This window comes from Polistes fuscatus, unplaced genomic scaffold (assembly GCF_010416935.1).
Source record: "Polistes fuscatus isolate 324 unplaced genomic scaffold, CU_Pfus_HIC Scaffold58, whole genome shotgun sequence".
NCBI lineage: Eukaryota > Metazoa > Arthropoda > Insecta > Hymenoptera > Vespidae > Polistes > Polistes fuscatus.
In genome coordinates this window covers 46,303-61,918 of record NW_025113138.1, presented here as the reverse complement: position 1 = coordinate 61,918, position 15,616 = coordinate 46,303, and the positions used below count along the sequence as shown (strand labels likewise).

Genomic DNA, 15,616 nt, shown 5'->3' with positions numbered 1-15,616 from the left:
AAATAGAAAAAAAAAGAAGAATGTCAACAGCACACGGTGTTCCCAAGCGGTCACCCATCCAAGTACTAACCGTGCCCAGCGATGCTTGACTTTAGTGATCGGACGAGAACTAGTACTTTCATCGCGGTATGGCCGTTGACGAGAACAACACATCTATTAATTGTTCTTAACCATTGAATTCGTAGCACAACTATGGAAAAAACAAAAGAAAATACTACAAGACGCCTGATACGTACGAGTCTCGGAAAACACAGTTTATATGAAAATTTTCGATCGATCTGGTAAAAAGATCTGACACAATTAATAAAGCAGGAGAGGTTGTAAAGAATCGTTCGGTAAGTGGTTTCGTGTAGAAAAAAGAATTATATTATCGACATATGTTATATTTGGTTTCATCTTGACGATATTTCTAACAAAAATAGAAAAAAAAAGAAGAATGTCAACAGCACACGGTGTTCCCAAGCGGTCACCCATCCAAGTACTAACCGTGCCCAGCGATGCTTGACTTTAGTGATCGGACGAGAACTAGTACTTTCATCGCGGTATGGCCGTTGACGAGAACAACACATCTATTAATTGTTCTTAACCATTGAATTCGTAGCACAACTATGGAAAAAACAAAAGAAAATACTACAAGACGCCTGATACGTACGAGTCTCGGAAAACACAGTTTATATGAAAATTTTCGATCGATCTGGTAAAAAGATCTGACACAATTAATAAAGCAGGAGAGGTTGTAAAGAATCGTTCGGTAAGTGGTTTCGTGTAGAAAAAAGAATTATATTATCGAAATATGTTATATTTGGTTTCATCTTGACGATATTTCTAACAAAAATAGAAAAAAAAAGAAGAATGTCAACAGCACACGGTGTTCCCAAGCGGTCACCCATCCAAGTACTAACCGTGCCCAGCGATGCTTGACTTTAGTGATCGGACGAGAACTAGTACTTTTTTTTTTTTTTTTTTAAAACGTTTATTTGTTTCTTTTTAAGCCACAGAGTACAATATTGTTTGATTGATTCATAATAAACAAAAGATAAAATAATAATTTTGTTGTTGTTGAGACATGAAGGCCGGTTACGCGGCTCGCAATGTCATGAACAGTCATGGTACACTTAGTGCTATACGGCTATCCGTGATCCTTATATATATATTTTTAGCGTTCACAAGTTTACGTTTACGCTTTTGTTCCGTTTCTTTCATTCATCGAACAGAAAGGCTTCAAAACTGTTCGCTTGTTCTATTTATTTTTTACTTAACCTAACTTACTTATTTCTATATTTATATACACTATTTACAATTTTTATTATATCAGTCTTTGGACTTGACTAGTCGATTTTCTTATGGCACTTTTGTAGCTAGTTTGTATCAAAGTTCATCTATTCTGTCTTTTCCCTTCAATCGCTTAACCACCAATATTTCTTTACATTCCGCCGATGCTGGTCCTTACGATCTTTCTTAGATAGCGTCATTTTGTATATCCAGCAGTTGGATTGATTCCTGCTGTCCAAGAATTGGTCATATTCAATTGTCGTTTTCCTCGCTTTTCTACTTATGTGGTATATTATAGGGACGTTATTATTGTCCTGGATGTATCCCATTTTATCTAGGTAGATGAATGCTTCGGGTGGTATATATCCCGTCATTAGCGTTTTCTCGAAGTAAGAGTCGTTTGGATATGTTATTGCTGAGATTAGACTATTGCCAGGTACTTCCTCGTGTTGGCGAAATGATCTCTATTCAGTTTGAGAATATGCGTATCTATTCTGCTTGTATTTGCTAAATTGTATAATTTTGCGTTGCTTATGTATTTTTGGTAGTTCGAGTCAGCTGTTCTATTTTCCCAGGCAGGCACGTAGACATTTTCGTTCGAATGACCTGATTTTTTCCATCGTTGCCGCATTTTGGTTGAACCAAATCGGGCTTCCATATGTCAATATTGGGCGGATTATCGTCAGGTAGCAGTTAACTTTAATTTTTGGGTTTAAGTGAGCATTATGCATTAGTCTCCCCAATTTCTGGAATCCTTTCTTTGCTTTCTCAAGTTTCTCATACATATGATATCTATAGGTTAAATGTGTATCTATGTACACTCCTAGGTATTTTACCGTGGTTTTGTGTGGTATTTTTCATCCGAGTCTTTCGCTTTTTTGATTCCAAAGCTCTTCCAATTTTTCTTCACATCTCGGTTCGCTTTGTCGAGTCGTGGTCTGAATAGTATCGTTTCGCATTTACTTGTGTTTATTTTCAGCTTCCAGGAATCGCAGTAGAATAATACTTCGTGAAAGGCTTTCTCTAATTGCTCTTGGATAATCGTGGCTTTTTTCCCTTTGTTATAGATGATCAAATCGTCGGCGAATGCTATTGCAGATTTATTATTGTTCGAGTTAAAACCAAAAAGTCTCAGTATGTCGCTGTTGTAGATGTTGAAGAGTATTGGTGAGTTGACTGTTCCTTGTTGGAGACCATTCTTCACTTCGAATACAGTATTTGTTATCTCGTTACCATCGGTCGTCACGAAACTTTTTTCTTGTATCATGTTGTACGTTAATTTGATCAAATGGTCTGGAAATTTTTTCTTGATCATTTTGTATATAAGTCCGTCTGTCCATACTGTATCGAAGGCTTTCTCAAGATCTATTAAGCAAGCTCCCACGCATTCGTTATTATTGAGTGCCCAGCAGATGTCCGAGGTGAGTTTATTGACTGCGTGTAGAGTAGAGTGTTTGTGTTTGAAACCAAATTGTCTTTCCGGTATAATATCGTTCTCGTTACAGAAATTAGTTAGTGCTCTGTTAACGAGGATTTCGAAACTTTTCCTATGTTAGGTAATAAGCTGATAGGCCTGTAGCTCGATGGTTCCGTAGCGTCTTTTCCTGGTTTTGGTATTGCTACTACCTTTGCTTTTTTCCAGCTGTCCGGAAAATATTTGTTGTTCAGTGCGTTATTAAAGAGCACTCCGTATAGGTCAATCATTTTTACCGGTAGGTTTTTCAGAGCGATGTTTGGTATGTTGTCTATGCCTGCTGATTTTTTATTATTTAGCTTTCTGAATATTTTTATTAGTTCTCCCTTGTTGGTGAAGTAATTACAAGTTTCGTTCGAGGGTTTATCGGCAGGTTGTTCACCGAAAACTCTGTCACTGTAGTCTTATTGCGTTCCTCTTCAACAATTTCATTTTTGAGATTATTTACTGTCCCTTCGATCAGTCTACATAGACGTTCCTTACCATCTCGCTATTTTGGGTATGAATATTTTCAAAATGTGCCCCTATTACATTGAGCTTATCTTTCGGTTCGGCTATATGTAGTTGTTCGATTGTTCTTGCTTAATGTTTCTATATCGATTCCCGCTCTCTAGCAGTCTGTGTTATTTTCTGGTATCTGTAGATTCGCGATCGCTGCTTTCCCACGTGGTCTAAATATCCGGTTTATTATTGGGAACATATTTTCTGGATCGTTTTTTGGAATATCACGGATTTTCTTTCGCCAATATTTATTTATAGATATTGAGTATTCTTGTTTGAGTTGTTGTTTAACCTCCGATAATGTGTCTTTCAGCATCGTAAGTTCTGGATTATCATGATATTCGAACCTCCTGTATGCCCGATTTATTCTCGTTATGAGATAGCTTTTTGTCTTCTGTATCTTTCTTATGCGTTCATTAGAGTATGCTTCCATTGAGTCTCGGTGTTTTATTTTCGGTACCGTTGAGTTTATTGCTTTTTTTATAGCCTCGTTCATCACTGCCAGATAACTATTTATTTCGTTGTTCGATAGGTTTCTATCTTTGGGTATCTTTATTCTACAATAGTTATTTAGAAATCTCCGAAATTTGTCACAGTCGGTTCGTCTGTAGTTTAAAGAATGTGAAATGTCCTGCTCTTCTAAAGTAAAAAGAGTATCTTTTTCTTTGGAGATCGTCATCGATACCGCATTGTGGTCGCTATCGTAGGGTAAACATCTCAAGTTTCCGTCTTTGTCGGTGTTGTGGAACTCTAATCTACAGTCCGCTATACAGATATCTATGTATGAGTTTCCTCTGGGAAATGAGGGGATATCTGTGCTCCTTAGACAAGCTTTATACTCTATGTCGTTATCTTGCAGCCAATTGAATAGAAATGTTCCTCTTGGATTGCATGTGTTATTTTTCCAGTATTGGTGTTTCGCGTTCAAATCACCTGCTATTACGTAGTAGTTATTCGATGCTTCCAGTTTCAGGTATCGGAACATTTTCGCGAATTCGAGATGGAATTCTTTTTTGTGGTTACCTGCCGCGTAAGCTGCAATTATGTATATCGAAACGCCATCGGTGAGGTTGAGTTTTATCACAGTTGTTTCTAATATTTTCGAGTTCGTAAGTGCTTGCAGATTTATATTGGTGTACTTGATGTTTCTTTTTATTGCTATAGCGGTACCCCCACCTTGAATGGAGTTTTGTCTGTCTGTTCTTATGATGTCGTAGTTTTGGAATGATATTTTATGGATGTTATTAAGCTTGGTTTCGCTTATGAGAATGATGTCGGGATTATGTGTTTTCATAAATTTAAGAAGAGTTGCTCTTCTGTAGTTTTGTATGAGCGAGTTTACATTTATGCTGACTATGTTGAGTCTTTGCTGTCTGTTTTTTATTTTTTTATTAATATGCGTGTCCATTGTCATTTTGTTCGATGATATCAAAAAGAACGTCCATACGTTTTGAATTTTCGATGACTCTCTCTTTAAGCCAGTCAAATTGCTTTTGGAAGACCTCTATGAGAGTCTTCTTAACGTCTTCGGCTATTTCTGAGATTTTTTGTGTTTCTGTTATCGGTTGGTGGTTTTGGATAACGTTAGTGGCGGATGCTTCTCTGCGACCTACTCTGTTGTTTGTCGGGTTGTTTTTTACGATTTCAGAGTATCGGAGGTTAGGTCTCACATAGTTATTTATTTGTAAGATTTTGTGTTGCCTCCTTTCTTGTTCTACTCGTTTCTTTTCTTTGATTCTGTTTAGCCATGCTAGTCTCTTCGGGCAGCCTTTGTACGATGCAGGGTGTCCATGATTGTTGCATAATACACAGAAGAGGATTTCTCTATTTATCTCTTTGTCTTGTTTGTTGATTTTACATTGACCTGGCTCGTGGTTCTCGTCACATTTGACGCATCTGTACCCCATGTTACAATTCGATGCTACATGTCCGAGTCTTTGGCATTTTTTGCATTGAATGATTTCGGTTTTTCTCAATTTTTCCCATCTTATTACTTGATGGTTGACATATTTAATGCTACGCAATTTTGACGATACGCTAGCTGCCGATATCTGCACAATGAACATTGGAAGTTTCTTGTTCATTTTCAATGCATGAGCTATTGTAATCTCGATACTTTGGTGAATTCAAGGTCTTTAATATTCATTTCTTTTAGCTCATTGAGAATTTCTTCTGGTTCGAAGCTATTGTTCATTCCTTTAAGGATGAACGTTTGACTTTTCAGTTTTTGGGGTGTATGTGAAATACCTTGTATTTGATTGGTCTAAGCCGCCTTGACTTTATCGTAGTCTTCGTAACTGGATACGTTCACCGTCAGTTTGTTTTTCCATTGTCTCTCACATAGAATTCCTCGATTTTAAGTTCTTTCTTCAGAGCTGTCGTTATCGTTTTCGCGTTTTTTCCAACGATGTTTATCGGAGGTAGTTTACATTTTTTTTCCGTAGTTCGTTCTTGTGCGGTAAGCCGCGGTTGTTTCGGTGTATCGGTGTTTTCTTTTCTTACTTCGGTTTGTTGTTGTCTCGCTTCTACATCGTCCTTGGGAGTTAACGGAGCGAATCTGTTACTAAGCTTTATATTATCTTTAAATGATTTTACTCTGCTCGATTCAGAATTATTTGAAGCCGGCGTGGAGCTTGTTCTTCTCTTTTCAGTTTTCTTCAATTTTTCGTTCTCTTCTTTAATTCTTCGTTCACTTTTTTTAGGTCTTCGATGGTCTCCGAAAGATTGTCAAATTTTCTGCATTATTGAACGCCAAAGGTCAGTACTTTCTTCGTTTACACTCTGAGGTTTTTCTTTATCGGTGTCTTCATATTTTTTCCCCCTGTCTGTCCCTCTTCTCGGGTATTTTAGGTTTCGGATTCAAGCGAGCTTGTTTTTTGGCCATTGTATTTCCCTGTGTTTCCATTTCAGTTTTATCACTGTCATTTACTACTATTTATATACATCCGTTACTGCCGCCTCCTCTGTAGGAGGCTGGCATGTTAATCGAAAGTAATTATCGATGCTTAGATTAATATTTTCTTTTCTTTTTCTAATAATTTCTTTCTTATTATAGCACTGGTCGATCCAGTTTTTGCACTAACCGTGAAATTTCACGTCGGATTTCACTCACGTACGAGCTCCGGCACGATCCACTCGCCTCGACAGTTCGAGGAGAAGTGACGAGAACTAGTACTTTCATCGCGGTATGACCGTTGACGATAGTTCTTGTGGTCGATTACATTTTCGGCCGATTAAGGTGGCTAGTCTAGGCTATATTCGCGAATGTATTAGGCACGGTATAGGTACCTGAAAATTACCTTCTACATAAATTATCTTAGAAAAATGTTATATTTTCATAGTTTATCTATATTTATATTATTAACAATATAATTTTTTACTTCTTATCTCTGTATTTTTTTTTGTTATTATAATTTACAAAGCATTGTCCATGTTTTAGAAGGACCGTTTACTAATTCTAATCGTATCTTCGTTAAGATGTGTTATTTTACATTTCTTACGAATGGATATCAATATTTTAGGAACCTCTTCAAGTACCAATACGGCATTCCGTATATCTTATTATTATTTATACGGAAATTATATATTCCGTATATATATATAAGAATACTTACTCGCAATCCGACCTGTGGACCGAATAGCTGTGACCGGGAAGGCGCCTTCCGACCGCAAAGTGTATAATTTAACATTATTTAACATTAAATAAATTTTAAACTTTACTTTAACTTTTAAAATAAACTTTAAACATTAATCAGCAATTTTTCGTTCTACAAAATTTTAATAATTTTAAATATATTAGTAATAAGTGGCTTCATTATGAAAATATCATGAAAATATTTAACTATTAGAGTAGCTAACTCGATTTTTTTGGAAAATGAACTTATGTCACTTTCAAAATAAATAACTTATTTGTACTTTAAAATCGGTAAAATAGTAACTTTACAATGTGTTTTTTAAATTAACGTTATTCACATACGCGATAAGCTTGACGCACACATTTAAATTGTATTTTTTACTCGTGCATAACTAATTGTTTAATATAAATAGTTGGAAACAGCACCACTGGGTCCACTTAACATTTTTTATTCGTTAAAAGTCACAAATGAATGTCTTTTATTTCCGACATTTGTGCTACGTTTCGAAAATTTTAACCCTCGTGCGCTGTAAGCAATCTGCTGTAAGAAACTGGGGATGAACAATAGAAGAGCGTGACAAGTCTGTATTTTCTCCTCTTATTCCCATTTCTCTTCCGTAAGAGAAAACACAACTAACATAACACGCGTAAATGTTAATTCACCAGAGAGATTTACTTGTCTAATAACTTTGCGAAATACATACACTAAATACATGAAACTAATCAGTGAAAGTGAAAACAAAAACAAAAACGGATCGTAACTTTTCATACAATAAAATAAATTTATAATTTTTATTTGTTTTTGAAATATATTTATTGCAATGGATAGAATAGTGCAATTAGTATCACGAGGTCTTCTTATCATTGATAAGTTCAATACGAAATTTACAGACTTTCTTATATGGCAAAATTACATTGAGTATGCAATCGATGAACTCGAATTAACAAATGACCAAAAAGTGCCTTTTTTATTAAATATGTTAGAATCCTCGGCTTATGGCATAATGTGGATGGTTTTATTTCTTACCGATCCTTTTGAACTAACATACGACCAATTTATATTCATATTAGAGAATTTATACTCAAAATTCAGGAACGAGAGAGTGCATCTAGGTATCGTTTATATTATCGTTTATAAATCGAAGGTGAAAGCATACGACACTATGGATTTACTTTAAATCAACTAATTCGACAATGCAATTATGAATATATCGATAGTTTTTATTTGGTCAACCGATTTATATATGGGCTAATAAGTTATCGAATACAAAATCATTTATTGACAATACCAAATTTAGATTTCTTCGACGCAATAATGATCGCTCAGGACATTGAACTTTACGAAAATATGTATGTTTCTTATTCGACAATACGATAGATAAAAGTGAATTATAAAACATCATAAATCAATGAAATACAAATTGGACAAACAAATCTATCGAAGGATTCAGAAGAACCGGTAGTTTTAACAAATCATTTATTTTTGAGAAGATAATTTTTTAATCAAATACCAACACAACGTTATAGGAATTTCTACTGTTGCCAGAAGTTCTCATAAATTTAGGGAAATGTTGTTTAACATTCGAAGTAGATAAGCGTTTCGTTTCGGATTAAAATTTATTCGAAGTAACAGACACCTGTGGAGGCCACGAGTTGTAGTTCGGTTAGCAATCTAATTTTAGGACACACTTTCTCTCGTCTCAGATCGCCTCGACTTTTCGAGTAAACGACCTGGACCCCAAATATTTTAGTGCTCCTGTTACGTGATCGCTCGTAAGGTGGTGAGTGCTGCGTTCCGGGTCGGAGAACGTGAAATTTTAAGGAGTCTATGAAATTTCAATCAAACAGCTGAATTATATAACTTGTTTAAAGGCACGATGAATATTCTCATGGACTACTAGAAATGTGTAAAATTTCAAAAAAATTTGGGGGGGCCCTGCCATAGTCCCCCTCATGAATTCTCCTTGAACTATACCTTACGACAAAACCAGCCCTGTTAAACACTTTCGTATTGCACACCTTAGCACTTACAATAAGATCAAGAAATAATGGAAATAAAAGTTTTTCCAGTAAATGGATACATGAAAGGTCGTTAGTTGTTGCGTTTTGTACATTTGTCTCAGTCACAGTTCAGTATTCGTAGTGAAATATTACGATATTGATCATGAGTCCGAAAAGATCTGAAATTTCTGAAGGTAATAGAATATTAATTGTTAAGTAGCGCAAAGAAGGAAAAACATACGATGAAATAAGTAAATTTTTAAATTTACATTATTAACTACGATACATTACATTATTAAAAAATCGAATTCTGAAAGAATTATAAAAAATATAATAAATACCGTTCAGGTCGATCAAAGAAGTTAGCGGAACGAGAAGAATGAACTTTGATCCCTGAAATAAAAAAATCCAAAAATTACTGCTACAAAACTTGCAACAGTAGTTAAGAACAGTACTTGAAGAAAGATGTACATCCATAATTATGTAGAAGAGTGCTACATAAAAATGATTATTATGCTAGGGTGCCCAGAAAGAAGCCATACATTAGTGATATTAATAAGAAGAAAAGATTAAAACGCGCCAGAAAATTTACTAGCAAAGATGATACCTTCTGGAATAAAGTAATATTTTCATTATTAGTAATATTTTAAATTTCGATTCTCCAAATCCTTTTGTGGCTTTAGCAATCGTTACGTTTGTAAGAAATAAATAATGATTATTGTATATATATTTCGATTTGCTTGAAACTATACCTCTATAATCTACAGAGGCATACCTCCATCCAATGTTAATAATTGTCAATAAGTTTTCTATAATACACTTGTTATAATTAATAAAATATTTCCTGCATAATGCTTAATTTATTGTTACTTCGTCGTGTAACTGTCTATCCGTATCTAGTTATAATAGTTACATTTACTCAATTCTTAAAAATATTTGATTTACAATTACATGCTAGTAAAGGGTTGCAGGGTTGTATTAAAGATAGAGAATTTTTGTAAAAAAAGTATATTGTCGGCAGAAATAAAAATCTACTGATATAATAATTGTTTAACGAACGCTGAACAACTTAATATTAAAATTAAACATTTTGTTTAAACAGGAGAGGTGGGTAAAAGATACTTATCGTCCTACCTAAATTCTTGTTCAAAATAATAATATAAATGATAATTAAAACCAATAAGAAAAGTATTATGAAATTAAACTTCACCCAAATAGAACTGTTACTGACTTGGATTTGTTTAATATTCTATTTTAACAATGTGATGCTTTTATAAAATGACAAAAATCTTTAACATTATCATCGTTCAACGTGATTAGTTTTAATATAATATTTCAATATTCCTATGCACATTTGTTCGTGATTCAACCCGAACATATCGACTTGTATCAATTAAAATAACTAAACAGAACTGCATGCTACGTCAGTCACTGCGTGAAATCATAAATAATTCAATGTTTTTTTTTTTAGGAAAGATATTATAAGTAATAATCATTTTTTCGAAGAATAATAAACAATACACGTTTTCGTCTATCAAACATTGACAATCAATACAAAATTTCACATCTTCAATATTAATGAGGTGTTATAAACAAATAAAAATCAGAATTTCTATTTGTAATCTTCAGAATAATTTTCAAGATCTATTCTACCAAAATATACGCTGGCTAACGTATGTTCCTTCTTTCTAGCCTAATTCAGTTACCAAAATAAACGCAGTCAATGTGTTTTATCGTATCGTATCTAACAATACACACTAAAAAAACTTCTTGTTCTCTTGTAAAGAATGTTGTGATGATACGGATTTTTTCGATTAATCGATTATCTTCATAAAATTAATGTGATTAAAACTATTGTTATATATAGACAAATTTATTTGTCCTGTGTTTATTTATATTCTAGTAATATGTATTCCAATTAGATTTTTTTCTAAAGAAATTCATGAACTATAGACCAAGCGTCATAAAATTCATACATTGTGGCAAGTTCTACTACTTTTTCGAGACTTAACTCTCCTTGACATGTATATCTATCAATTATCTTTTTTTATTAGTCCTTGCAAGAATCGATTCTTCAAGATATCAGGTTTGCAAATGCTACTATTGCATTTAGTAATTAACTTTTAATGCATCCATATATTGATTCGGATGTTCGCCGATAAACTGATCTCGATCCCAAAAACGAGATTCAGCAACCAATGTTTCATCTGTATATCCGAACACATTTGCTATCTTTGCTATAAGAACTTCGTATTGAAGACGAAAAAGCATAGACATTGAGAACTCTTTTTGAAACTTCATAATAGCAGAAGTTTCCATCATATAGAAGAAAAAATCAACTATTCTCTTATATTTTATTTGAAGAAACTCGACTATGTACTCAAATGCATTTAGCCATTCAAAAAGTCCATAGTGTCCGGATCATATCTAACCAGATATTGGGTCCATCAGACATTATATCTGCCATTGTTTCCTTTTTTTTCGGTTTTTCCGTTGTTTCCGTTGTTTCTGTTGAATCCGTTGTTTCCGATGAATCCGTTATTTCCATTTTTTCCAATGAATATGCAATTTCCATTGTTTCAGTTGTTCCTATTGTTTCCGTTGAATCCGTTGTTTCCGTTTTTTCCGATGAATATGCCATTTCTATTGTTTCAGTTGTTTCCATTGTTTCCGTTGAATCCGTTGCTTCCATTAAATCCGTTGTTTCCGTTTTTTCCGATGAATATGCCATTTCTATTGTTTCAGTTGTTTCCATTGTTTCCGTTGTTTCAATTTTTTCCATATTTTCCATTGTTTCCATTGCGTTTATTGTTTAAACAACACCTAAGGTTTCTGTATTTTTATAACAGGTAATTTGATAACTTGTTAGAATTTATTTTTTGTGTCCCTTGTTTCACCTTCACTAATTAACACTAAGAACACTAATTTTCGTATTGAACTTAAAATCCTGTATTCTTTTTTTCTACATATGATACTATACGTTTTATATTTGAAATATTCGTTCTACGTTTATGTGCTGCGAGTAATGGTTCTCAGTGTTGTTACGAAGATTAACAGCTATTTCTATTAGTTTATAATGTTAATAGGAATAGAAATACAAAATATATATACAAATACGTCCTACAGATCAAGAGTTTAAACACAATTGTTCGGTAAACGAAAATGGAAATCGTTAATTGTTTCTTAAAACGATTATTATTTATAATAATTTCCTGAAAAAAATAAAAACAAAGCAAAATCTAGTTAGAATATTTATGTAAAGATTGAAGCAATAGTCGTTAAGGCTTATTAATTTGAATAATAAACGAGGCCCTAGTCAAAAACTAATTCGTAGTAAGATGTCGGAGAAAACGAAGTGAAGAAAATATATTACATTATTACAATTTTCAAAATGCTTTTAAGTTTATAAAAATATGTTATATTCAAAATGACGATAAACAAAAGTAAATTTGTAACTGTTAACATTTGTCGACGTTTAGATTCTCATACTTTACAAACTGTTTATAATCATCAAGCATATTGATATCTAGATCAAGGACACGTTTTAAACACTAAATATCAGCTCGTTGTTTCTCTTATCATTCAACTGTTAATTTTAAATATAAAATCGAACGGCGACCGTCAGTCAGTTAGAATATAAGTCAAAACTTTTGTATTTGTATTTATATTAACATTATATACTCGTAAAAAAAGTTGTTGATCTTCAATAAAACACTAAGAACCTTCGTTCACAAACGTAAAACGAATATTTTGAAATATAAAACATTCGTATTTTTATAAAAAAAGAAGGAAACAGGATTTTAAGTTATAAACGAAATGTATAGTATAGTGTTTATTAGTGAAGGTGAAACAATGGACACAAGAAAGAATTTCTAACAAATTATCAAATCACGTATTATCCAAATCAAAAGCATTTATTAATCATTTAAACAATAAAGGTAATAAATGCAATGGAAGATATAATAACTCAAGGACCCTGCTATCTGGATAGTTTTAATCCGCGGAATATGAGCTTCCTTCAATGGGAAAGTGCATTTGAGTATGTAATCGATTTTCTTGAGATACCAGATGCTAGAAAGATTGAATTTTTGCTTTTTATGTTGGATTCCTCGACTATAAAAATTTTGGAAAAAATATATTTTTATTCTGATATTTATGATATTAAATATGAAGTACTTATATCGAATTTAGAAGATACGTTTGGACAATATAACGGGACACAGGCTGCCGAATATCGTTTTTGGTCTCGATTTCAAATGATCGGTGAATCTGTACCACAATACGTTCTCGCTTTAAGGAACATAATTAGTAAATGTAGTTTTGAGTGTAATACGATTAATAACTTGAAGACTCAATTTGTTCTAGGATTGAGAAACGATAGAGCAAGATCCATATTGAAAACGAAAAGAAATATAAAGTTGACTGATGCAGTAGCTATCGCCCGAAAATTAGAACTTGAAGAGATTTTTTCTCTATCGACGTGATCGCTAAATAATGCATACAGCGTTAAGTACAAGTAATAACTTGTAGTTTCGATTCATACAAGGACTAATGAAAAAACGGATAATTAATATGTGTTGGAAAAATAAAGCGAGTTGCCTATCTTGGTATCTCAGACGTCTCCGATACAGTGGTACCAAACCACTTAGTTTTTTGTAAGTTGGCAGATGGTGTAATAGAGCAGAGTTAGCGCGACGCGGTATAGGAGGTAGCCACGTATTGAGTTGCAATATTATATATATTTCTCAGTTATGTTAAATAAATACCTTTTTCAACGATACTGCGTATTTCAATTTAATTGGATAACCCGACAGGTTATGGGCCCAGTATCATTTTGGTAAAGGAAAAAGAATTTGATTAGCATAACGCGGCTAAAATAAAATTTGAGGTTAGTTTACCACGTGCAGTAGAAATAACAAGTAATAAGTAAAAATAAGTGCGTGGAAAGACGAGTGCCGAGAAAAGTGAAAATGGCTACATTAAATCTTAATCAAGTACAAAAGCTTGGTGAGAAAAATTACGAATCATGGAAAATTCAATTGAAAAGCTTATAAATATATAATGAACTATGGCATTACGTGAGTGGAAATGAACCGAAAACCAGGGAGAATGCAACTGAATGGACAAAAAAGGATGAAAAAGCGCTAGCCGTAATATTGCTAAGTGTTGAAGAAACCCAACTTAATCATTAAAGAGAGCTGCGACATCTAATGAGGCATGGGAAAATTTAAAGAAAGTTCATGAATCCAGAGGTCCCGTGCGAAGAGCTGCTTTGTATAAACAATTATACAGAATGAAAAAAGGCACTGATCAAACTATGTCGCAGTATGTAAATGAATTTCAGTGTAAGGTTGAGCAATTAGAAGAAGTGGGAATTTCTATTCCAGATGAACTTGTGTCGATAATGTTATTAAGTTCAATGCCAGCTGAATACGAAAACTTCACTATCGCTATAGAGTCACGAGATGAATTACCCGATCTAGAGAGTTTGAAAGTTAAGCTCATTGAAGAAGAAGCACGGAGAGGGGAAGTTTACACAGTATCTGGAGAAACAAGCTATGATAATGCTTTAGTGACTAAGAATAAACAAAATAATTACACAAAACACAAACAAGGTGAGAGCGTGAAGAATAAGGAAAGAAGGTTTAGATTCAGTGGTAATTGCTACATATGCAAGAAATATGGGCATCGGGCCAGTGATTGTCGATATAAAAATGCAAACACAAGTCAAAAACAAAATGATGCCTTGGCGGCAACTGTGCTTAAGAATGATTCTAGAAAACCAAACGTTTGGTATCTAGATAGTGGTGCAACTACACATGTAAGCAACGAGAAAGATAAATTTGTGAACCTGGATGACCACCGCACAAAGATTTATACAGCCACCGAAGAAAGCGTGAACTCGACTGGAAGAGGAACGATTGAAATTAAAGTAAATATAGGGAAAGAAGAAAATCCAGTAAAATTAAAGGACGTTATGTTAGCCACGAGTTTCAAAAGCAATCTCCTATCAGTATCTCAAATTACCAAGAATGGGTATACGGTGACGTTCTACAATGACGGTGCAAAAATAAGACGTAAAGATGGATCTGTAGCAATGACTGCGAAGGAAGAAAATGGCTTGTACGTAGTCAAAGAAGCTGATAAACACAGCGCTATGATACAAAAAGAAAATTGCAGCGGATTAATTAAATGGCACCAGAGACTCGGGCATCTAAACTTCAATGATATACGTAAGATGAAAAATAAACAATTAGTGGTAGGTATGAATGATAACTTGGATAGTTCAAATCCAGTGTGCGAGGTTTGCCAAAAGGGCAAAATTCATCAACTGCCTTTCAAGACATCAACCCGAAGAGAGAAAAATGTACTAGGGTTGGTGCATAGTGATATTTGTGGCCCATTCAGCACAACATCTTTAGGGGGAGCGAAGTACTTTGTAACGTTTATTGATGATAAACTCGTTACATCCAAATTAAGACATTAAACAAGCGCTCAGATGTGTTGGATGCATTCAAGGCATACAAAGCCTACGTGGAAAATCAAACAGGTCATAGAATAAAGAAATTGAGAACTGACAATGGAAAGGAATATTGCTCGAAAGAATTCAATGATTATTTAAGAGCACAAGGTATAGGAAGAGAGCTCACTGTGCAATACACACCTCAGCAAAATGGAGTATCAGAAAGAGCAAATCGTACGCTCGTTGAAATGGCACGGTGTATGCTCATGCA

At 33.9% G+C, this 15,616-nt stretch overlaps 2 non-coding genes across 2 annotated transcripts; both read right to left on the bottom strand.

The window, feature by feature from the left end:
* Positions 1-21: 21 nt before the first annotated feature.
* On the bottom strand, positions 22-140 carry LOC122522793. Its single transcript, XR_006305164.1, has one exon. It is a non-coding gene; the product is annotated as a 5S ribosomal RNA (ribosomal RNA).
* Positions 141-437: 297 nt separating this feature from the next.
* On the bottom strand, positions 438-556 carry LOC122522785. The gene has a single exon (XR_006305156.1). It is a non-coding gene; the product is annotated as a 5S ribosomal RNA (ribosomal RNA).
* Positions 557-15,616: the final 15,060 nt, after the last annotated feature.